Here is a 23,626-nt window from a genome sequence, read left to right as displayed (position 1 = left end):
ATGGAGGCACCCACCTCCTGTCCTGCTCCTCGGAGTAGGCACGCACACCCTTGCGGCCCAAAGGGCAATTTTTCTTTTGTGTAGAGCGGCTGAGGCCGTGGGCAGTCCTCCCCGTCAGATGGGAGCGGGAGCAACACACGCGGCCACCGCCGCCCTCACAACGCAACGACGCCGCCGCTCTATTCTCCGCCGCACAGGTGGAGAAAACACATGGATGGGGAAACGGCTCCATCTGTGTCACCTTTGCGGGCATCATTGGAGTTGGGCCCGCATCCTTTTTCACATTTCGGCGATGTTTGCCGCACCTCCCCTCCGCGGGTCGCGGGTGGGGGAGGGGCAGCGCCTCCTCGTTGCGGCCGACGCCACGGGCACTCTCGCTCCCCACAGGGGAGAGGGGGACAGCTTCCTTCCTTCTGGTGTTGGTGGGGGCAGACAACCCTCCACATGCGGCCGACGCAGCTACCTCTCTCTCCTCTCCGATACCGGGGGGACGCCGCCTCCATGGTGGGGGAGTATAGCTCTCAACCATTTGTGTCACAAAAGCGGGTGAAAACACCCGATTTTGTTTTTGGCGGGTGAGAGGCCCATTGAAATCAATGGGTGTGCTGGAAGCTTGGCGGGTGAGTCTGCTGTTTACAGGGCGGGTGACACCTGCCAAAAGCGTGTGAGTTGAGAGCTATGGGGGAGGGGTGCCGCAACACACGTGGCCAAGGCCTCCTCACACGCAGGGCTCCAGCCCTCGTCGCCATTGTTGTGGGGCCTGCTCCGGGTCACCGGGCAGGCCCCCATACTCATGTCGGGAGCACCCGACGGGGTGCCATTGTGCGGCAATCAAGCCGTGCATTCGTGGGTGGGGGTCACCTCACCCGCTCCGGATCACCGGAGCCCCGCACGTGGACGGGGGCACCCGGCTCAGAGCGGCCCCAGCTCTGGGGGCACCCAGGCCGGGGTCAGTTCCTTAGCCATTGTCACATGGTGTTGGGATCACCCATGGACGGCATTGCCCAGCAGGGGCACCGTCCTCATGCTGGGCCCCGTCCTTGGGCCAAGCCCCTATGGTGCAGCACCAGCATGATGCAAAGGAACGACACCGAAGCCTCGTGATGGTTAAGACTGACGAGCCGGAAGCAGCTCGTTCATTTTATTAACTTGGTCACATGGGGAGCCATGTGACCACAACAAACACACTGGGAGATACCATGCCCCTGAAGTGGGAGAATGGGAGAAAAAGCTACCCCCAATCTCCTCGCGACCATGGCCTAGAGGATCGCGGCCCAGACACCCACCACGAGATGAATTCGTCTATCTACCAGACGACCAAATACCCTGGTTCAAGAACATAAGGATATGCCCACCAGCCTGCCCTACTCAAGCCGACACCTGCGGCATGGATGAACTCGACTAAGACCTCAACAACAAGCACCCACATCATTAGAGATGCCATAACGACCTAGCCAACTGCCAAGAACACACGTGCCACCATGCACACTGGTCACTCACGCACCAACCCACACGAAGAATATATTCAGTGCTATGACGTAGGTGACGGATACACCCACTGACGCGCATCTTTATTATTTTTCACATAGGTATGCAGAATGCAGAAATGCAAGGCGCATAAAGCACTCGCGTATACGCTTGTTGACGCTTCTCCCACCCCTTGCATCGTGATGAGAATATAAAGAAGACGTAATACTGCCTATGAAGCCATGTCAAACCGCAACACAGGTGCCGTGCATTACACATCCCCACCCATGAACGAGTACCAAGTAGGCCGCAAGCAAGAACCGCCATGAACACTGAATGAGCATGAATACAAGTGCTGATCACGCAGAATGAGCCCAGCGAGAGCTCACAGCCAAGGGGGCGATGTTGCAACTCGTATGCTACTAGCCGGCGCCAAGGCCACACCTGTAAGCAAAGCCAAGCACATAGAAGCAAAATACAACTTTAAATGTGCAGAATTCCGCCCCAGCTACGGTCTCTCCACACGTGACCAAGCCAACCTGACAAGGTGCCAGACCCACGAGGAAGAAGTCGCCTGGGTCCCACGTCTGGGACACAGGTTGCAATAATGAAATGACCAGATGGACACCTACAGCGATGGGAATGGCCTGCTCTCAAGCCTATGAGCAAACCCGCACATTGTCTGCACGAACACATAGTTACACATTGTTGCTAGTGACAGGTACACCGCGAGCTGGGAACAACGATGGTCCCAGACTGGGGGGCTCGCGGGAGGACCAATCAGAACATGGGGGCACTCATCACTGACGCCACTAACATTAGCCAATCAGGGGTCTTCGTGTAACAATTTTCAACTATCTAATAGAAGGGACAACCCAAGTATGCCACCTGACTCATCCTCAACCACTAATATTGCTCTCTATATGTATACTATACTAACCCTACCACTCGAGGAACCAATCCAGAGTGGCAATAGGTTTTTCGCTAATTTTCCCAGGTGACGCAAGTAGTGCGTCATACTGCGGCAAAAAGGGCCTGCGAGCTCCACGAATTTTGAGAGTCTGGATGGACGCGTACGATCCTAGACCCATCCCTGCCGTTGTTTTAATAAATAGCAGAACCGCCTTGCTTCTTGCGTGTGACTCATACTCATTGTTTGGGGAACACGGGAGGAGTTGGGGCCTCCCAGCCCGGAGGTCCGCGGACAGCTCAGCCGACCCCGGGATAATCACCCAAACAAGTTGGAGGCACTGCTGAGATCTGTTTACGATCTACCTTTTCATTTTTCCAAGGCCTCTCGTTGCGAGGAGGCCCGGCGGCGCGGGCCCCCTCTGCCGCTGCCCCCTTTTTGAGGACTACAGGACCATCACGGAACTGCGAGAAGACCGGACAGCGCAATCCGGATATTAGCCCTTGGGAGCCGGTTGAGAAGTATCCCGCCCGCGGTTGGCGAGTGTCCAGACGTGGTCCAGACGAGGGGAGGTGGCGAGCCGCTTGGAGGGGTGCACGCTGTCGAGCGGACCCGCATCAAGAGAACTTGGTGAGTATGTCACACCCAACAAGCAATGTGAGATTGTGAGGGAGGGGGGAGGAGTGCAATAAGGGCGAAGATTTGATCAATTAGTGTTGACGGTGAAGTGAATGGTAGCAGGACAGGCGCGAGAGCCGTCCGCTACCACGTCACGGAAAAGGGTGGGTGGAGCAAGAAAGCACCACGTGCGGTTGGTCGTAGACACTGATTGGCCTAGGTCGTGGCCACCTGTAAGGGGGGTGTGTGTGTGGCTTTCCTACGAATTGGCGGTTATTGATCAATGAGTAGATGAGGATCCCTATTGATCGAGCAGTGAAGCTCGATAGATAGATGACGTTTTCCTGTAGGTGGTAGCTAACTTGTTGCCTAGTACGGAAGATAATTGGCTGGTTAGGCCCTACCGTTGAGGGGCGTATCACACGCGAGGCGACGCAGTGTGCGCAGTCCGATTATACAAGTATATTGTTGGTTACCTTGTTCCAGGCGTAACAAGAGGACAGCTGTGGGGTTAACGGGGACAAACAGTAAAAACGTATTGCGAGCTTTCTGAAGTGTAAAAGATCTTACCGGTAGTTTTTGGAAGAGGTCGGTGACGTCACCCGTAGGGCTTTCATAGGATACCTTGACCACACAGCATTGTTGAAGGGTGGTGGGGAAGCGAATAGAGGGCAGGGGGTGCGCACGGAGGTTGTCGGCCACCCCAAATACGTAACAGGTGGAGAGGGGGAAGTGACCGTGCACGGAGAACGCCGGCCACGCCGAGTGCGGTAGGTGGAGGAGGGGAGGAGAAAAGTGGGACGGCTGTATAAGCACGTCACACAGGGCACCGTAACTGTATTAAGGAAGAAAAACAAAAACAGGAAAAGACAGCATATTTGCAATTGTTATATTTGACTGTTTTTCTTTTAGTGGACGGTCGCAAGTCCCCAAACTATGGGGCCAGGTAAAGACAACTATACTGAAGGGAGCTAAAAACAGTGTAACCATGTCATACGGGTTAGGATCGGGAGGGTGGGGGAATACCCTCACTACCCCACTCCAGCATATGTGTAAAACACTATCGCCCCATAGCGAAAAACTGATCAAATACAGAATAGAATGGACACAAGGGACAGAGAACAAAATAACAACACCCTGGCCGCCTAACGGCAGTTTCGACCCGTACATCCAACACTCACTACTGACACACATACATAATACATACAAGGGGAAGAAGTTGGCGCATCACGTGGCGTTGTTACTTATGGAGGATATTCCAGGGGTCCCGACCAGGACCAACCAGGATGTTCACTGTGGAGGAAACGACGGAGGGGAAGAAGATTAAGGAGGAAGAGGGAAATGGGGAAAAGGAGGTTGACAGCGCACAGTGCGGGGGAAGAGACCGAGAGGGGGACGAAAAGCTTAGCATCGCAAATGAAATAGAAGTAAAGAAGGAAAGGACCGACGACATGCCCTTAGCGAAAGTAGTGAAGAAGGAAGAAGGGGGGTTATATCCTGTGACGGAACTACGAGAAGCAGTAAGGCAACAACTAACGGCGGCTGAGGGATATTCGAACCCCGCGTACAGCCTACCACCATATACAGCTACAGGTAGCTACACAGGGGGGGAGGAGGTGACAAGTACGGTAGGCCCAACTTGTACGAAGATGCACGCGAAGGAAGGGAAGAATAGTGAAGAACCAATCCCAACCATAGGACACGACGAGTGGGTAGCCGCGCGGGTGCTGTTAAAATTGCGAGGGACACTAACGGGAGAAGAAAAGGAGGTAGTACGGAGACTGAACAAGGACAATGAGGGTAGCAGTGAAATAAGAGGGGAGGAAGATAAAAGGAGAGAAGGGGAGATGTTACCAGCAGAGGAGGAGATGTTGGAGGAACGATTGGCAGAATTAAGGAATGAGCAAAACACACTGATCAAACAGCTTGAGAAAGAGGAACGAGGGAGAAGGAGGGAAAGGAAGGAAAGTAAGGATGAGTTCGAAAAAATGAGGGAACGAACTGAAGAACGGAAGAGGGAAGCTGAAAGGATGAAGGCGATAGCAGAAAGGGTATCTCGAGCAGCACAGCGTGACAGGAAAAGAGAGGAAAAAGAGAAAGAAAAGGAAATGGAAATATGGAAGAAGAAAATACTATCCGAGAGCACCAGGAAATACGAGGAAGGTAAAGTAATAGAAAGCATATTAGAAAGGGAGAGAGAGAGATGGGAAAGGAGGAGAGAGGAAGAAAGGATATTAGAGAAGGTGAGTAGTGAGGTGATGGAGGAATTGAAAAAGAAAAGAGAGGAAATAGGTGGTGAAATAGTGGAGAAGAGAGAAGGGGAAAGAAGAGAGAGGAAAGGGGAGAGTGGGGTAAGGACATATGTACGTCGGGATGCAGAAGTAGCCACAACATCAGCGCAAAGGGGAGCAATTGGTAAAGGAGAAGAGGAAGGAATGGATTTAATAGACTTAAAAACAGTGACGATTAGGGTAAAAAGGACAGATTGGGGGTTATCGCTGCTGGATGAATTTTGCAGCGAAGAAGAAAGAGGAATGGGGGAGAAGGAAGAAGCAGCGATAGGGAAAGCTTAGACAAATTGTACATCACCCGCACCAACCGGGAATCATCATGGGCATGCAGAAAGAAGGAAGAAGTGGGGGGAAGTGAGGAGAAAGAACGAGAAGTGGCAGGAGGGCAAACACGTGCAGTTACACCCCCATCATTCCGCCCAACATGTCCGCCCACACCCGCTCCTAAACATACCCTCACAAAGCAAGTGAACTCCCCGCCTCCACAACCACCTACATGTGTAAACTTATCCGTGCCGCCAAACCCTTCCTATCGAGCGCCAACTGCCTCACCTTGGCCAATGCCCTTATCATGCCCAGACTGGACTATTGCAACGCCTTATATTCTGGTGCTAATAAGGCGGTTACAGATAAATTCCAAAGACTACAAAATAATGCTCTTAGAACAGCTCTGAACATCCCACGCAGAGAGCATATCACCAAACACCAGACCGAGGCCCACTGGCTCAAAATCAAGGACAGAATCCTCCTTAAAACCATATCTCTCACAGCCAAATGCCTCAACAATCAAGCACCCCCCTACCTAGCTGAAAGAATCAACTGGAGACCCTCTAACCGACTGACTAGATCTGCCAACACCTTCTTACTTGAAGTCCCGAGATTTAAACTTACCACGGCGGGCGGATCCAGCTTCCCAGTTAGAGCTGCACAATCTTGGAACACACTCCCACTTGACCTCAGACGCCCTCTACCTTACACTAGATTTAGATCCAGTGCCATCAAATGGCTGCACAACAACGATTTGTAACACCTGTTAAGACAATACTCTTCTGCATTTACCTATTTTGATCCTACATGTACTGCCTCACCTGTATCATCTGTTGTAAGTTACCACTGTTTTTTTTTTTTGTAATAGTCTGTGTCAGGCTTTGTAACCAAGCTTTGAGTCTACTTGTACTGTTGCGCCCAGATGCCCACGGGCTTGGAGCGCATTACCAAATAAATAAACAAACAAACAAACAAACAAACACCCCCTACGCCAGCAGGCTTAGAGATCTCCCCGGACGTAGGCAGGAAGAACGGACACACACACCCACATTAAATAAAGAAAATATTAAGAGAAGGGGAGAAATGAAGGGGAAGCTACAACGAGCAGCGGTAATATGGACATGACAGATGATCTAGTTGACACAGAAGAAGAAGAGGGGTATACGGACTCCACAACGCGACAACTGGGGGGACAGAGGGGACACAATCTAATGCCGCTATTGGAGAGGGGGGTGTTAGACCACAATACGTCCCTTGGAAGCATGCCGATAAGGAAAATATAAAGTGTAGGCTCCCATCACTAAGTGGAGGAGCGGGAAAATGGATATACGAGATGGAAAAGCACACTGCAGGACAGAAACTAGCAGTAGGAGACGTGAAGGGCCTATTAATATCAATATTAGGGGATGCGGCAGATGACATATGGAAGAGAGCAGGTTTCCCCGGGGTCACAATAACGAACACATCACATGACGGGGCGCCATTTGCGAATTGTAGGCATGCATTATGGCAAGCTCTGAGGGTACAATACCCAGACATCTCAGATATAGGATCAATTACGTCCCGCAAGATGCGTGAGAACGAAGATCCTGTTGATTATATCCAGGAGATTCAGGAGAAGTGGCGTATGGAAACTAGAGAGCAATGGGACAAGACACCAGCAATATTTTACCACATACTAATACAAGGGCATCTGGAGACAGTACAAAAACAATTGAAGAAAATAGTGGGGATGGAAGCCAAGGCTTGGCCGGAAATACAATTGACAATAGTACACCATTGTAGGATGTGGCAAGAAAAGATGAAACAAAAGGAAGAAGATAGAAAAGCGGAAGAGGCTAAATTAGTGCAGAAAATACTGACTAAATACACCATGGAAGGAGCACTAATAACTACACCAACAACAATGACTCCAAACCCCACGCAAGTAGTGGCCGCACAGGATCCCTCACAACTACAAATAGCACCACTACCACAAACACCACGACTTATAAAACAACAGCTGCCACCACCCCCACCATACACGGCTAACATAGGAGGAGGGTATATGGTACCAGGAAATGGACATTAAAACAACCTCAGGGGAAGGGGAGGAATGATGAGGGAGAGGGGATTTGGCCAACCTGCACAACAGCAAGGGGGAGGATTTCGAAGTTTCCACCCCACTGGGCAACCAGGGTACCAAGATAATGCAGGAGGTTTCCCATGGCAGACCAGGGAACCACCTGTATGTTGGGTTTGTGGGATGTTAGGACACATGTCACGTAGTGTAGAAAAGACCCTCCCCACCAGCATGGGGGGAACAAGGACAACCAGGGCCTATGAGGGAGCATCAGGGTTACCAACAACCACAGGCACTACAACAGAGCAGCACACAGCAGCAATTAGCAACACAACAACAGCTGCAGACCTATTCACTACCGCAACAACAGGTGGCAATAACACAACAACACCAAGTGCAGCCAGTGCAGCAGCTCACTCAAATACAGGACCATAAATTAACCCCCACCGATACACAGCTACAACAAACACAGTTGGGAAGGGTGACTATCCTGGGCCACAACCCTTACACAGGAAGCGGTCAGTTATTATACCCACAATAGGACCGCCCACAGACGTCCTTGGTGTGTCCCATCCTGTCGATAACACCTAATAGTGCGGAGGAACCACGCATTGAGGTAACGATGGGTGACAAAAAATGATCATTCCTTGTTGACACTGGGGCAACCAGGTCTTGCATAAGGGAGGGTAGATTTAAAATGTCAGGTGAGGCCATGAACACACAAGGATTTTCTGGGGCTAGGGGGTTGGTTCCCTTTACTGATAACATCTCCTTATCTATTGGAGATTATGACATGTCTGTCCCGCTCCTGTACTCAAGGGAGTCACCAGTGAACATACTTGGGAGGGACATAATGAGCAGATTAAATATGACCATATCCTTCACGGAGGATGGCATAATTTGCTCCACACCAGGAATAAACATGCTTACTGCACGACAAATACTGCAAGTGTACTGTGGCCAGACCAGACAGTAGCTCGGGCTGAGCCAGTGGATGGTGAAATGTCCCAGTACGGAACAGACATGGCATTCCCCTGGATGCCAGGAATAGAAGGAAAGATCTGGAGGAGGCCAGCAGCATATTTGTTCAGGCCTGAGACACCAGCCAATGAACCAGAAGGGAAGGTGATTTTGGTGAGCATCGGGAGTATTATAGCAACTGCTGATTATATTGCAGTACATGTCCAAGACCGGGAAGGGAGATCATGGAGGGCAGTGATAGCACTGGCTGTGGGATGCAGGCTCACCCAGGTGTCCGATGAAGAGCTCTTTTCAGAAGACAGGGAAGAAGGTGAGATGGTATTTATGATGAGTGTAGATATATGGCTAAGAGTGACGTATAAGCAAGTGGCACAGAAAATGGCCATGGCACTTGAGGCACCCGCATCTACCCCAGTTCCATTCTACGAGGAAGATATGGCTAAGGTTCCAGCATCACTGTGGACCACCAGTCCCTATGACGTGGGCTGCATAACGAGTATCAGAGGAGTAAGAATAAAGCTGAAAAAGGGTGCAATACTACTTAGAGTAAAACAATACCCACTATCAAAAGAGGCAGATGAGGGCATATACGAAACCATAACGGCCCTGATAAATAATGGCATATTGGTACCATCAGAATCACCATGTAACACGGCTGTGTACCCAGTGCGCAAAGCAAAAGGAGGGTCTTGGCGTTTTATCCAGGACCTCAGACCCTTGAATAACATTGTAGAAGCAGAATACCCCATAGCAGCAAACCCAGCCACAATATTATGTGGAATTCCGGCAGAGGCCTCACGGTTCACCGTGATTGACCTCAAAAATGCCTTTTTCGCAATACCCCTGCACCCAGATTCACAAGACTTGACAAGCTTCACATACAGGAACATAAAATGGAAACACACCAGGTTACCACAAGGGTACTGCGAGTCACCCTCAATTTTCAACAGAGTAATACAGATGGACTTGGGAAACATTGAATTAGAAAGTACGGTGCTGCAATATGTTGACGATATAATAATTTGCAGCAAAACCGACAAAAGGTGCAGGGAGGACTCAATGAAAATGCTGAAAGTGTTGGCTGAAAAGGGTTACAAGGTAGACAAAGAAATGTTACAGTACTGTCAGGAACAGGTACTATACATTGGTCAACTAATATCCCAGCACGGAAGAAAGATTGCACCACACAGAGCACAAGCTATATCCAACACACCCCTACCACAAACGGTGAGGGAGCTGCAGCAGTTCCTGGGATTATGCAACTACTGTAGAGCATGGGTTTTTGACTACAGCTCATACATAGGACCCCTACTTGAGGCATTGAGAGAAGCACACAAAGGGGACAAAACATTGGGATGGACAAGGGAAATGAAGGAGGCATTTGACGAGTTGAAGCACGCCATATCCACTGCTCCGGTACTAGCCACCCCAGATTATGAACGATAGTTCTTTATCTTTTCGCATTGCGACTCAGCAGTAATGAAAGCAGTATTGACTCAGAAAACCAGCATGGGACACAAGCCAATAGCATTCTACAGCGGTCACTTGGACCCTGTCATGCTAGGACTTTTCCCTTGCGAACAGAGTCTCGCCGCAGCTGCTTTTGCGGTGGAGAAATCATCATTGATTACAATGGGGTGTCCAACCACACTATTTGTGGAGCATGCGCTATTTGCAATATTGAATAAGCCTAAGTCCACACTAACCACACAGAGGGCGTCAGGTTATGAGATCATCTTGTCTAGACCTGAATTGTCAATTGTCAGATGCAGTAAAGTTAACCCAGCCAGATTTAGAGCAGAAGTTATTGAGGAAGGTGATTATGCTCACGATTGTACACAGACTATCGAAACGTACTCATGCACTAGAAAAGTTGAAGAGGATGCACTTAAGGGTGGGGAGATTTTGTACATTGATGGGTCATCAACAATAGACCAAAGTGATGGGATAAGGAGAACTGGGGCAGCTGTTGTAAAAATGACAGAAGATTTGATATATGTCCTGGTGAAATGCGTGCAGTTACCACAGAATTATTTGGCTCAAGCAGCGGAATTGGTTGCACTGATCTTGGCGTTGAAGGAAAGCATTGACAAAAGAGTTACTATATATTCTGATAGCGCATATGTCACGTCAACTGTCCACTCGGGCTGATAAAATGGCAGAGAAGAGGGTTTAGGAGAGCTGATGGCAGCCCAGTGCAACATGCTCTTTTGTTAGCAGAATTAATGAGCCCCAAGAGATAGCTTTGGTTAAATGCCCGGCACACACTAATGGAGACGACTATATCTCGAAAGGGAATGAAACCGCAGACGCACATGCCAAGCATGCGGCATACTTTGGTGAAAAATTGAACCCCCCAGAGTCAGAGAGAGGGAGGGGGAGGGGGATGGCAAAACAGATGATCATGAAAGAAGGGTACACCCATCTCCCCGCAACACAGATAATGGAATTACAGGCAGCTGCACCAATGACAGAAAAGGAACTATGGGTAAAAAGAGGATGTACGATGTCCCCAACTGACGCACTGTGGCGTCAAAATAACACTGGAAGGGTGGTTATGCCATTGGCACTGTTGAACACCGCCCTGGCCCAGCTCCATCACCCAGCACATACAGGAAAGGAAGTAATTGCAGCACGAATTAGGGAAGATTGGTTCTGCCCCGAGTTAAATTCTCATGTAACAAATTTCATCAGCAATTGCCTCACATGCCAACAGTTTACGGCCGGTCACACGCTGCAAGTGATAAAAGGTACTATACCCTGGCCAGAGGGACCCTTTCTACACATTCATATTGACTACGTTGATATGATCAAGTATGTCAAGGCATGGGTATATGATTGTAGTGGTATGCCCATTCTCCAGGTGGATCGAGGCCGGACCCTGCTCACACGCGGATGCGTTCGGAGCAGCAACATTTTTAGTGGGAGAGGTTTTCCCCATGTGGGGTGTGTGCGAAGTGCTGCGGTCAGATAACGGCCCACACTTTACTAATGAAATGTTTCAGCACATCACATCCTTGCTGGGTATTAAACATAAATTTGCATGTGCATATCACCCGCAGGCCAACGGTATATGTGAATGCCTGAATGGCCTATTGAAAGAAGAAATAGCAAAAATTCAGCAGACAACCAAGAAGAGCTGGTTGTACTGTCTTCCGCTAGCTCTCTTTGAGCTAAGGAATAGGCCAGGGTCTGATCACCACCTCACTCCCCACGAGGTGGTGACAGGACGTCAAATGCGCCTTCCTCTAACGCCTACATCAAGAGCATTCACAGACCATGAAAACACTGCAACTGTTCTTGGTGACGAAATGTATCAATATGTGTCTTCTTTGATTACTAGTGTAGCGTTTGTATCTCAACAGCTCGAGCGCACGCGGGGCGGGTCGAAGAGTTCTCAACAAGAAGACACCAACAAGGAACTGGGAAAGGAAGGACTATGCACTATTGCTAAAGGTGACCATGTGCTACTCCGCAACTTTAATAGAAAGTGGAACGGCCCACGCTTTACTGGTCCTCATTTGGTAGAGGAGGTAGCTACCACAGCGGTGAAATTGCAGGATAAGTGTGCCTGGAATCACCTACACGACGTAAAGATCTACAAACTCCAGACCCGCCCTAGCGTTAACGACAGGGCCATTGGAAGAGCAACGACATCAACAGCATCGGCTACAGAGAAGGATACATCGACCACAGCTGATGACAGTATTGTCACTACACCTGATCACCCCCCAGATTCCCCAGAGGCAACTACTGAGATAGACATTGGACGCTTGCCCACAGCCCATCCCATGGTCACGAGATCACAAAGTAAACAAACTTCCGCCAATTGAGCCCCAGCCCCCTCCCCTCTAAGGTCACCCCCCGATTGAAGGACATTGTATAACAAACTTGGGTATTGCACACACACACATATAAAACACGTGTATGTTTTCTCTTTTTTCTTCTCTCGCACATGCAGGTACCGTGTATAATTGTATTGTTAAGAAAATAAGTAACTAACAGTGTACTCTGCCCAGGAGTAAATGCTGCCCACGGATGATAACACCCCTGAAGCCCTATCACACCAATTTGTATATCATATAAGAAGACCAAAGTACCTAAAAAGAAGGAGGGTACGCGTATATTACACTGCATTTGTTTTGGCCATAGAACAATCATTTCCCAATCTTCACGAGCACTTACCGGCTCTAAGAGATAGATCACTAAGATTAGCGTGGGAACAACTCTTCGCCTGGGCACTGAACGATTACTTGATAGGGAGAGCTTAATAACAACGACTAACAATAATAATAAGCGTATTGAGGATTTTCAGGCGGGCACCTTTAACGTCGCAAGAATAAGCTGCCGGACTGCAGCAAGGTAAGAGCAAAATGCCGGTGAGGCTAGCTCTTGTAATAAAAATGATAGGAGTATTGGTCATCACTGGTCTGCTGGCTGCCTCTGTATGGCAGAAAAGTTATGCTATCAATATTATGGCTGCACCCAAAACCAACATGCCCCCTCCCACGGCTGCAACAGGTATGACGTCAGGTGGTACTAGCAACCCTACGGATAAGGGAAGTAGAGTTAAACACAGCACATATACTGATAACAAGGGTATTGATAACAGATTCAGCACACGTCTCAAACAACATGTGGTACCAGCACATGACCCAAATTGGTAAGCAGACAACAGAAGATAGCTGTTATGTGTGCTCATTGATCCCATACGCCATGAGGGCTTCACGGACATTCGTCGCCACAGAAATACAGGAAAAGACGGCGCGATGTATAGTATATTTGGCACTATTTCAAACGAGAGGACGATTTCAAGGAACGGTGGTGAGAATGCAGTGGGAAACAAGAGACACATACCCATACGAAAACAATTTCCTCAAGTCATATTTGAGTTACCATAAGAGCAGTTTACACGCTGAAGCGTTCAGATACATGACGAGTGGCCCTGAAAAGGGAGAAACGAAGAAAATAACACTACAATACCTACCATGTGATTGGTACGCCACTGAAGTTCCTGGTATACAAGGATGTTGGGAAAGGCCACTGATAACAATAACAGGGAAGGTATACATGAACAATGAATGGGAAATAGGAGTGGTCGGTAGCAACATGATAACAAGAGAAATATTACCACCATACAGGAACACAACGACAGATGTTGGACGACATGGGGCAAATACGTACCCATGCTGACATGGATGGAGAAGGATGAAGACCCAATAAGCATACTACCGCTGACCGCGCCCAAGTTATGCTACCAACAGAGAGGAGATGTGGAGGTGGGATATAACACCAACTGTGGAAGTGTGTTAGAATTACCAGAGGGGGGTGCTGGAACGGCAGTGATAATGGATCACTATTGGGCCTGCGGAGATAAGGCATATCACACTCTGCCTCCGTTGTGGAATGGTATATGCACAATGGTACACATCAACGTACCATCACTAGTGGTGCCCCAAAAACATGTGAACATGGCCAATTTCCCCAAAATGGACAAAGGAAACAAGAGGAAGAGGAGATCCGTACAATCACAGGAGGGAGAGAACAACAACAACAATAATGTCCTAACAAGGATAAAGAGACGAGGAGAACCCCTGACAGGAAACTACCTGTGGGGAAGGTCGGAAACAGCACTCACTTCTATTCCACCAGAACATAGATTATTTAGCAGAGCAGCAATGTTCTTCTCGTCAATAATACACCCAGGGCTGCAAGCTTATGCAAACGCTAAATGGCTCCAGATCACCCGATGAGAACTAATGATGACGATTAATTCAACAGTAAATGGATTCAATGCCATAAAACAGGAGCTGCGAGCGGTAAGAATGGTAGCACTACAGAACAGATATGTACTGGATCTTCTCACAGCAATGGAAGGAGGAGTTTGTGCAAAAATAGGACAATCATGCTGCACATTTATTCCTGCTAACGATGCAGATAATGGTACACTTACTGAAGCAGTATCACAACTGGCCCAGATGCACTCCAAGATGATGGAAGAAAGTAAAGGAGTAAAGAAGGATAATAGCTGGTTTTCATTGTTATGGTCATGGATGCCATCATGGCTGTCGGACGGGCTGAAGGTAATAGTTGGATGCATAATACTGGCTGCAGCTGTATTGATTGTAATAAGGTTTTGGAAGGCCAGGAAGGCATGCACTACAGACGAAATGATCGTAATGGTTGGCATGCACCCCTTGATGCCAACTGACGATGACCAGCACACCGACGTGATAATAAAGGAAATAGAGAAACTGCGCAAACAGATCATCACCAATCACTTAGACCCACCATCCGTTAAGCTTGAGAACCCAAGAAACCCGAGGAGCTACATCGGAAGATGGGTATACTGCAAACCGGGAGGGAGCTGTGTATATATGTACTGGTCATTTGAAGACCATGTCAACCACTATGGACACCTGGGAGGAGTGACCAAAATATGGAGAGTAAGAGGAGATAAAGAAAAAGATATGTTTGTGGTTGACAAGTCGACCAGAGGGGGGACTGAAGTGGGAGAATGGGAGAAAAAGCTCCCCCCAATCTCCTCGCGACCATGGCCTAGAGGATCGCGGCCCAGACACCCACCACGAGATGAATTTGTCCATCTACCAGACGACCAAATACCCTGGTTCAAGAACATAAGGATATGCCCACCAGCCTGCCCTACTCAAGCCGACACCTGCGGCATGGATGAACTCGACTAAGACCTCAACAACAAGCACCCACATCATTAGAGATGCCATAACGACCTAGCCAACTGCCAAGAACACACGTGCCACCATGCACACTGGTCACTCACGCACCAACCCACACGAAGAATATATTCAGTGGTATGACGTAGGTGACGGATACACCCACTGACGCACATCTTTATTATTTTTCACATAGGTTTTTAGTAATGCAGAAATGCAAGATGCATAAAGCACTCGCGTATACGCTTGCTGACGCTTCTCCCACCCCTCGCATCGTGATGAGAATATAAAGAAGACGTAACACTGCCTATGAAGCCATGTCAAACCGCAACACAGGTGCCGTGCATTACACATCCCCACCCATGAACCAGGCCCAAGTAGGTGTAGGGGAGGAGTGGTCCAAAAGACCCCCCCCTTGCCTACATCCCCACCCCAGGTGAGGGCCATGGCTCATCGGGCGTCCCCTCCTTACCACCAGGGCCCAGGTGGTGGATGGCTCACCTGCTGAAGACATTGCCCACACGTATTGAATTTAGCTAGCCCTCAGAAACCATTTTGTCTAATAAAGATGGTGTGAGCTTAGCGCACTGTAGCGCGGCCCCCACCCTCGGAGAGTTTCAATTATCCCTGTTGCCACAGCACCCTGGCAGATCCGCTGTGAGACCGTTCCCACGAACAAGACGGACATGAGCTAGCGTAAGATATTAACACTGTAACATTTCACCTTCCGCAGTGCATCATTGCCCCCAGCATGACCCGGTCAGCAAGACCTGGGTGATGGAGAGAACTGTAACAGGGTCATCGGATGAAACCAGAAAATTCCCAAATATTAATGCCAGGACTATTTGCAAAGTGTGTATTTCTCCACAAAGCTTCTTCCATTAAGAATGCCTGTAAAATATATAAACATGGTAGAATGTATGCTCACCTGATAATAAGCAATAAAGAACCCCCACCACTGCAGTTGGGTGCTAACAATTAAGAAGCCTTCCAGGGGACTGCTCATTATGTGCATTTATGAGAAGCCTACACCCCGTGGAACCGCACAATAACCGAACTAATGCTGCTAGAGTACAAGGGAAGGCGAATGTAATCATACAGAGGGCTCATGTGAAGAACGCGCGCAAATACACTTGTCATGCGTATATGTCTAAGCCCCTTATGAGCTACTACCGCCACGTATGGTGGCGAGCCATTTTCGATGTGCTCCACCAACCTCGCTACTACCTCACTTACTGCAAAATGTATATGCATATAACTAAATGCTGTGATTGTTAAAACATAGTGTACGAATAAGGTGCTCAGACGCTATATTTGAGACACATTTAGTAAAATTGAGATGTACGTTTCCGAGTGATTCAAATAAGTATTATAGAGTGTTCAAATGTTTGTGATGTTTTTACCTAAAGTCGGCAACACACGAGGAAGATACCTTTTGTGAATATGTGCAAGGCCATTCCCCCTCCCACCCTGCAAAGACTGCCAAACAAGAGAACAGAGGCCCGCGCTGCGCTGCTCCACCTCCCCCAACCAGACTGGAGCCGCTTCAAAGATTTGTAGTCCCCTCTGCAGCACCCAAGGCCACGGCCCGCCACCTGCATTATTTACAGCACAGCAGTAAACCTCTGCTTGAATACACAATTCCAAAGGCGCCCCCTCGTAAACCCCACAACCCACCGGATCATCTTAGACTTATGGCCCTTTGCAATCAGGACACCCAATACTGTGGCAACACACAGCGGCACATTCATAACAACATCTAACATGACAGGAAGGCATGTACCGCCCGTCCCATGCCCTGAAGCTTAGCCCCTCAACCTATGGCACCGGTCAACAGGACACTGGTAACCATGCCCTGACGAATGACCATCAGACCCCTCACAAGGTGCATTCCTCCTGTGTTGCATTAACCTGTAGAATAACCTATTGGAAGATTTACTAAAGAAGATAATATTGTAATGACTGAATGACTGCGGTGTGCATGGCCTAGGGCAAATAAGTCAGGAAAAGACATTCATCTCTGACACTGGCCGCGATGGCACAACAACACCGCCCGGATGAACTCAGCCGACCCGCCAGGCCCAGCCCAACCCACGAGGCTGACCAGTGACGTCCTCCAGCCAAGGCCAACCACATCGCAGCAGCGCCTATAGCTAGTTATCACCACCCAATCCCATTGAACTTGTGCCCCTTATAGTATGTAGGTTCTGATGACGTGTTTTGTAAATATATACGCCTGTCTTTGCTATTGTCAGACAGACCGCTCTCGGAGTTTTCAGAGTTCTTTGCATGCCCTATTCTGATTGATAAACTCCCATTTAAACTCACCCGCACTCTGTCTTGGCTTTATTCCCGACTTGGGAGAGTCCTTCATTGTCTCTCATTGCGGGGAGGATCGTGCTGGTTGGGGACGCTTGCTTCATAGGCCGCAAGCAAGAACTGCCATGAACACTGAATGAGCGAGAATACAAGTGCTGATCACGCAGAATGAGCACAGCGAGAGCTCACAGCCAAGGGGGCGATGTTGCAACTCGTATGCTACCAGCCGGCGCCAAGGTCACACCTGTAAGCAAAGCCAAGCACACAGAAGCAAAATACAACTTTAAATGTGCAGAATTCAGCCCCAGCTACAGTCTCTCCACACGTGACCAAGCCAACCTGACAAGGTGCCAGACCCACGAGGAAGAAGTCGACTAGGTCCCACGTCTGGGACACAGGTTGCAACAATGAAATGACCAGATGGACACCTACAGCCATGGGAATGGCCTGCTCTCAAGCCTATGAGCAAACCCGCACATTGTCTGCACGAACACATAGTTACACATTGTTGCTAGTGACCGATACACCGCGAGCTGGGAACAACGATGGTCCCAGAATGGGGGGCTTGTGGGAGGACCAATCAGAACATGGGGGCACTCATCACTGATGCCACTAACATTAGCCAATCATCGGGGTCTTCGTGCAACAATTTTCAACTATCTAATAGAAGGGACAATCCAAGTATACCACCTGACTCATCCTCAACCACTAATATTGCTCTCTATATGTATACTATACTAACCCTACCACTCGAGGAACCTATCCGGAGTGGCAATAGGTTTTTCATTAACTTTCCCAGGTGACTCAAGTAGCGTGTCATACTGCGGCAAAAAGGGCCTGCGAGCCCCACGAATTTTGAGAGTCTGGACGGACACGTACGATCCTAGACCCATCCCTGCCGTTGTTTTAATAAACAGCAGAACCGCCTTGCTTCTTGTGTGTGTCTCATACTCATTGTTTGGGGAACACGGGAGGAGTTGGGGCCTCCCAGCCCGGAGGTCCGCGATAATCACCCCAACACCCCCTTACAGGGGTGCTATGCAACATAATTCAAGCTCTGAAGGCGCTTTTGGTCTACTAAAAATGTCTTAACCAGGTTTGCTTTTAACTACTCAATTTGTAAGCATTATGCGTGTCCTTCACTGAAGTCCTGTTTTAAAAAATAAGCATTGGCGAAGCCAACAGTTTTGCCTTGTGTAAAAGTATGAGGCATTTGCCAGGAACTGCTGATTTATGACCAGCTCCTAGTCCATAGCTCTCAACTCACCCGCTTTTGGCGGGTGTCATCCGCCTTGAAAGCAGTGGAATCACCCGCCAAGTCCCTCATACGCCCATTCACTTCTATGGGCCTCTCACCCGCCAAAAGGAAAATCGGTGTTTTCACCCGCCTTGCTGACAAAAAAGGTTGAGAGCTCTGCTAGTCCTACCATCAATGTTCAGTTATTACCCCTACAGCAGTGCATGCAAAATGCCTTTTCATGCCTAAGCAAAAGCCAACACTGTTGGCATTGCTATTTGTTGTTCTTTGGATTCTGGGACTACTACTTTTTCTTTCCCAATTAAAAACTTGGAAAACTACTATTCCCAGCCGTTCAAGATAAAACCGGACTGGATAGCCTTCTCACGGATGGCCATGCAAATATTAAGAGGTCTGGTTTAAAATAATAACATACACTTCGTGCGTGTTTTTTTTATGTTTAGTTATTGAATCATCAAGTTTGTTTGGTTTTATTGTGTGTTCTTATGTGTTTACTTTAAAACACGTGGCTATGTTCTGTTAATAACTATTCTGCATAAAATCACTAAAAAATGAGAACATAACATAATTATAGGTAACCACAACTAGAGTTTTAGTCACGTTGCGCTCAACGCTGGCACGTATCATGATAAAGCGTAAACCCTTCAGTTAACTGCTGGAACCATGTGTGACTGACACTTAGTGACGCAGTACGTATGCTTTGGTTTTGGGTTATCTTGTTTTTATGTGTCGCAACAAAGGTGACGTCAGTACAATATATAAGCCAATCGTTTTTCGAGAAGGAAATAGAGAAAACGGACAACGCTGAATAAAAAGGCGGCCATGTTAGGTTGTTCCATATTACTATCAACAGACTATACCGCGGTATTCTTAAATGGAAATTACAAAAAGATAGAATATTGCAGAGAGAAAAGTTTGTGGTAGAAACATATATATGATAAAATAAGTATAAAAACTACAAAACGTATTTTATATTTTAAGATATGTATGTATTTCAGCAAAGGTTATATACCAAAATATATTACGAAATAAATTGGTAGATTTCGCTCGGGTTCGTTAATTATTAACTTACCTCACGGCTGATTAAAAAGCGCCTCTCTTTCAAAGCGGCGACCGTACAGCACCGAGAAAACAATTACATGATTTCCTCTACACCTCTGACCAGGCGCGCAAGCGCAGTTTAATCGAGCCACATGTGCTGTGCTACTGGTAGATTTCAGGAACAGACCAAAGTGGTCTAAGTTAGACCAAAACTCCGGGCGTACTAGATCATACAGAGGTGAGTGTGGGTTCGGGGTGTTTTTATACGCGTTAGCGACTGTTCACCGTTATGGATCCTCCCCTACTGTATATTCTAGGGACGGCACTGCCCGTGTGATTAAAGGGGGGACCACCCCCGATGTCTGCCAAAGAGACGGAGGCTAAGCCAGTTCACGTAAAGCAGATGGCATCCCTGAGTGAGTGTAGTGGTGCTTCCTTCCCGTGTTTTGTATAGAAGGACCCACCCGCGGCATGGCAGCCCCCATGAATGAGTTGTGGAGAAGAGAGAAGCACTTTCTATGTATGCCTTTAAAAAATTAATACGGAGATGGTTCGTGTCACTCGCCGTGTTGTTGTATGTGTTATTTAGTCCTGCGTTTTCTTTGGATAAGTTGTGTTGGTTGCCCGTGGCGTGCAATCTGACGTATCTCAATTTATGGACGGTAGGAGAAAACTGCAAGCAGAATCGGAGGTTGAACTTAAGTGGTAAGAATACATGGCTGACCTTGAGTTACAAGTGGCCAACGTGTACAGAAAAGTAGTGGACCTATGTTCCCCTCTTCCCCACCGACCACCATAACCTAAAAACAAACCCCATACTTGGGGCCCACCTCTCCTCCATTACACAGTCAACACCGTTTTGTAACTGTACTACATTGAAAGAAAGTGCACCTTAAACTACCACCATTATTTTAAGTCCCTGTTACCCAGAGGATGCAGCATATGCATCCTGCACTTTATAATCGCGTAGCATTAACACCTCTTAATGGACATGCCAAAGGCTGTAACCCCCCGCCCCCTACATCTCACACACAGATTTGCCTCCAGCAATTGCACATATATGCTGAAGACAGCCGTTGATCAGTGGGTGCAATTAATTGCAATGCAGCAGTTTGGGAATATGCTTTACGTCCCAAGCAGACTACGTAAATAAAAAAAGGAAGCCAGCGCCTGCAAGATAGCTCAACAAGATGTGACATTAGAGCATTCCCAGCAAGTCCCACGTTGGAATTCCACTTTGGGGAGCAGCAAAAAACCGAAATTGACTTTGCTACCTGACCAGGAATGGTGCTCGGGTGAAAAATGTAAGGGAACGATGGCTGATTTTTTTTCCCAAATGTAGGAATGTTGTATAGTTTCTACCCACATTGACCTCTCCCTCCCAGAACACTGGGAAAACCGTCACAGTGCTGTCAGCCCATGCCCTGCTGTGTTAAAAGACCAACCATGTCTACGCCAAGTCACTGCCACTTTAATCAGTACACCTATCCAGAGAGTCTAGAGCAGGGGTCTGCACTATTTGCCCCTGAAGGTGTTATGGACTAGAGCTCCTATTAGCCCTAACAATCATTGTCAATGGTGAGGAATTATGGGAGTTGTCCCAAACCTCGAGAGCCAAAAGGTTGCATACCACTGCCCTAGAGCTCAATTCACTGTTCTATATATCTTGGTGGGAATGGATAAGGTATGGTGAAGTGGTCTTGTATATTGTTGGCCTTGCTCTTGCATGGCTAATGAAGGTAGGCCCCTGAATGCTCACGCCAGAAAAAATGCAACCCACTAGGGGAAAAAGGCAAAGAGATTGTTGCAAGTATAACAAGTTTTAATCACACAAAAAATAGGTAGGCCAGCAAAGAACTCTGCTGCTCAAGAACGTTCTGCCGAAAAATAGTACAAGCAGAAGGTTATAAGGAAACACATTGTCACTACTGATGTCACATATACAGTAAAACCCTGTGTGGCTGGTTGGCGAGCCCCTATACACGGGTGGCCTGTTCCATAGGGGATGCCATGCTGCTATTGGTTGCAGCCCTGGCCGTCTGTCTTCCCTCACGTGGGGTCAGCTGGGCTCATCGTCTCCAGGGAATTAAGGTCATGTTCCTCATTAGTTAGTATTGTAAGACAATGCTATTCTATCATTATGGCAGGCACCTGGGAAGTTCTAGGACTGGCACAGGGGGAGGCTTAAGATCATGCTGAGCCACACATTCTTCTCTCATTCCATATCGCATTATCCGCACCCAAGGTTTCCACCCTCGCTTTGGACTTTGTAATACGAGGTACAGGGAGGAATAAAACAAAGTGTGTCATTATGAAATAAGGTGGAATGGCAGTGTTCTTTTAGATCTTTTATGGGTATCGCGTGATAATGTCCCCTTAATAAAAAGCGTATTACAAAATGTTGCCGCAAAAAATGCTTCTCACACGTTTTTATTCGCCACGTTAGTTCATAACTATTAAAAAAATTAATCGAAATTAACAATTCACGTATACTGAACGGCAAACATATTTTTGGACGATCTTGGAGCTGACTGATCGGCAAGGTTCTAAACGTGTTTCATTTACACCTGCATTCATTAATTTCATTCAATTTGCAAGTAGTCTGTATTCGCCACATGTGTTCATTTCATTCAAATCAATGGTTCAGACATGAACACGTTACATTTACACTCAAGTTTAATCATTTTATTCATTTCGCGAGTAGTCTTTTTTTCACTTGAACTGCCTTTAAACACTTAATTATTGCACAGATTGCTGTAAAACAGACATTTAAAAGGGTAATATATATATGTTTTTAACCAAACGACATTAACACACTCAAATCACAGCAAGTTTTTGTAATGGCAACATTATTTCAGGGATATTTTTACATGGAGCCCTTTTATGGTTGGTGATCTGGGGTCACCTACTATCGTGGGATTTAGGGGACTTGTACTGGGGCAGATGTGAGTGTAACTCCTGGTGGACTGGGTGGGGTTTGGAGGTCTGCTTTTGGCCTGCATGTGCATGGTGCTGTCTTGCGGACTTGCCCAGGGCACGTTCCTTCTTGGGATAACAAGTATTCGCAACAGTTATGGAACAATGTTTCTGTGGGAGTTAGCAGCGCAGGTCTCTTTACCATCAGTGCTTGGGCCTGTTTCTTCGTTGGGCCTGTGTTCACCGCATGGCCATGCAAGCTGACTCTACCATCACTACAGAAAATGTATGTGTGCACTAGGTCTATACATCTATGTTTCATGTAATATTGTGTTTGTGCAGGGTTTCTTAGCACGTCCCCGTAAACTCTGGTACACTGCAAGTGTATCTATGGGATTCGCCTCACTCTAAAGCGTCTAGTGGCGTGGGAGAAGTTACTTTCCTTCACAACACTCCCTAAGACAAAAGGGAAGGGGGTTGTTACTGGGATAGTGGGAGAGACACTTGTGAAACCTGTCATGTTTATGGGTGCAGGCCAGAAGTACACAGATCCTGTGTGAAGATAAGGTCCTATTGATTTGGCAGAAACTATAGGGAGCATGTTATCTGGGTGGGAGAACACAAGATCTGAGGCAAGGCTACGTGCTAATTTGCAGGAGTGGGGCAGGTTTTAAACTAGGCCTGTAGTGACCATCTGTGGGTGTGGTGGCCTTGGAAGATTTGTGTCTACACCTTATAAGAAGACGACAGAGCCCATTCGTTGGGAGGGCCCTGTTAAGCCCCACAATATACTTGGGGTAGCCC

General features: G+C 47.8%; 1 protein-coding gene across 2 annotated transcripts in view; it reads left to right on the top strand.

The window, feature by feature from the left end:
- Positions 1-23,626, top strand: part of NOP2 (NOP2 nucleolar protein) — a 385,194-nt gene that overhangs the window by 12,660 nt on the left and 348,908 nt on the right. Inside the window, exon 1 of one of the 2 annotated variants that reach the window (XM_069650682.1) lies at positions 19,687-20,144. The exons of the other annotated variant lie outside the window; for it this stretch is intronic. The gene's annotated coding sequence lies outside the window, so the exon portion shown is untranslated. Of the gene's footprint in view, positions 1-19,686; positions 20,145-23,626 lie in introns of those variants that run through there. 2 annotated transcript variants of the gene reach the window in all.

This window comes from Ambystoma mexicanum, chromosome 3p (assembly GCF_040938575.1).
Source record: "Ambystoma mexicanum isolate Mex_15411 chromosome 3p, UKY_AmexF1_1, whole genome shotgun sequence".
Taxonomy (NCBI): Eukaryota; Metazoa; Chordata; class Amphibia; order Caudata; family Ambystomatidae; genus Ambystoma; species Ambystoma mexicanum.
The sequence above is the reverse complement of the archived record's forward strand: the minus strand, read 5'-3'. Positions and strand labels throughout refer to the sequence as shown.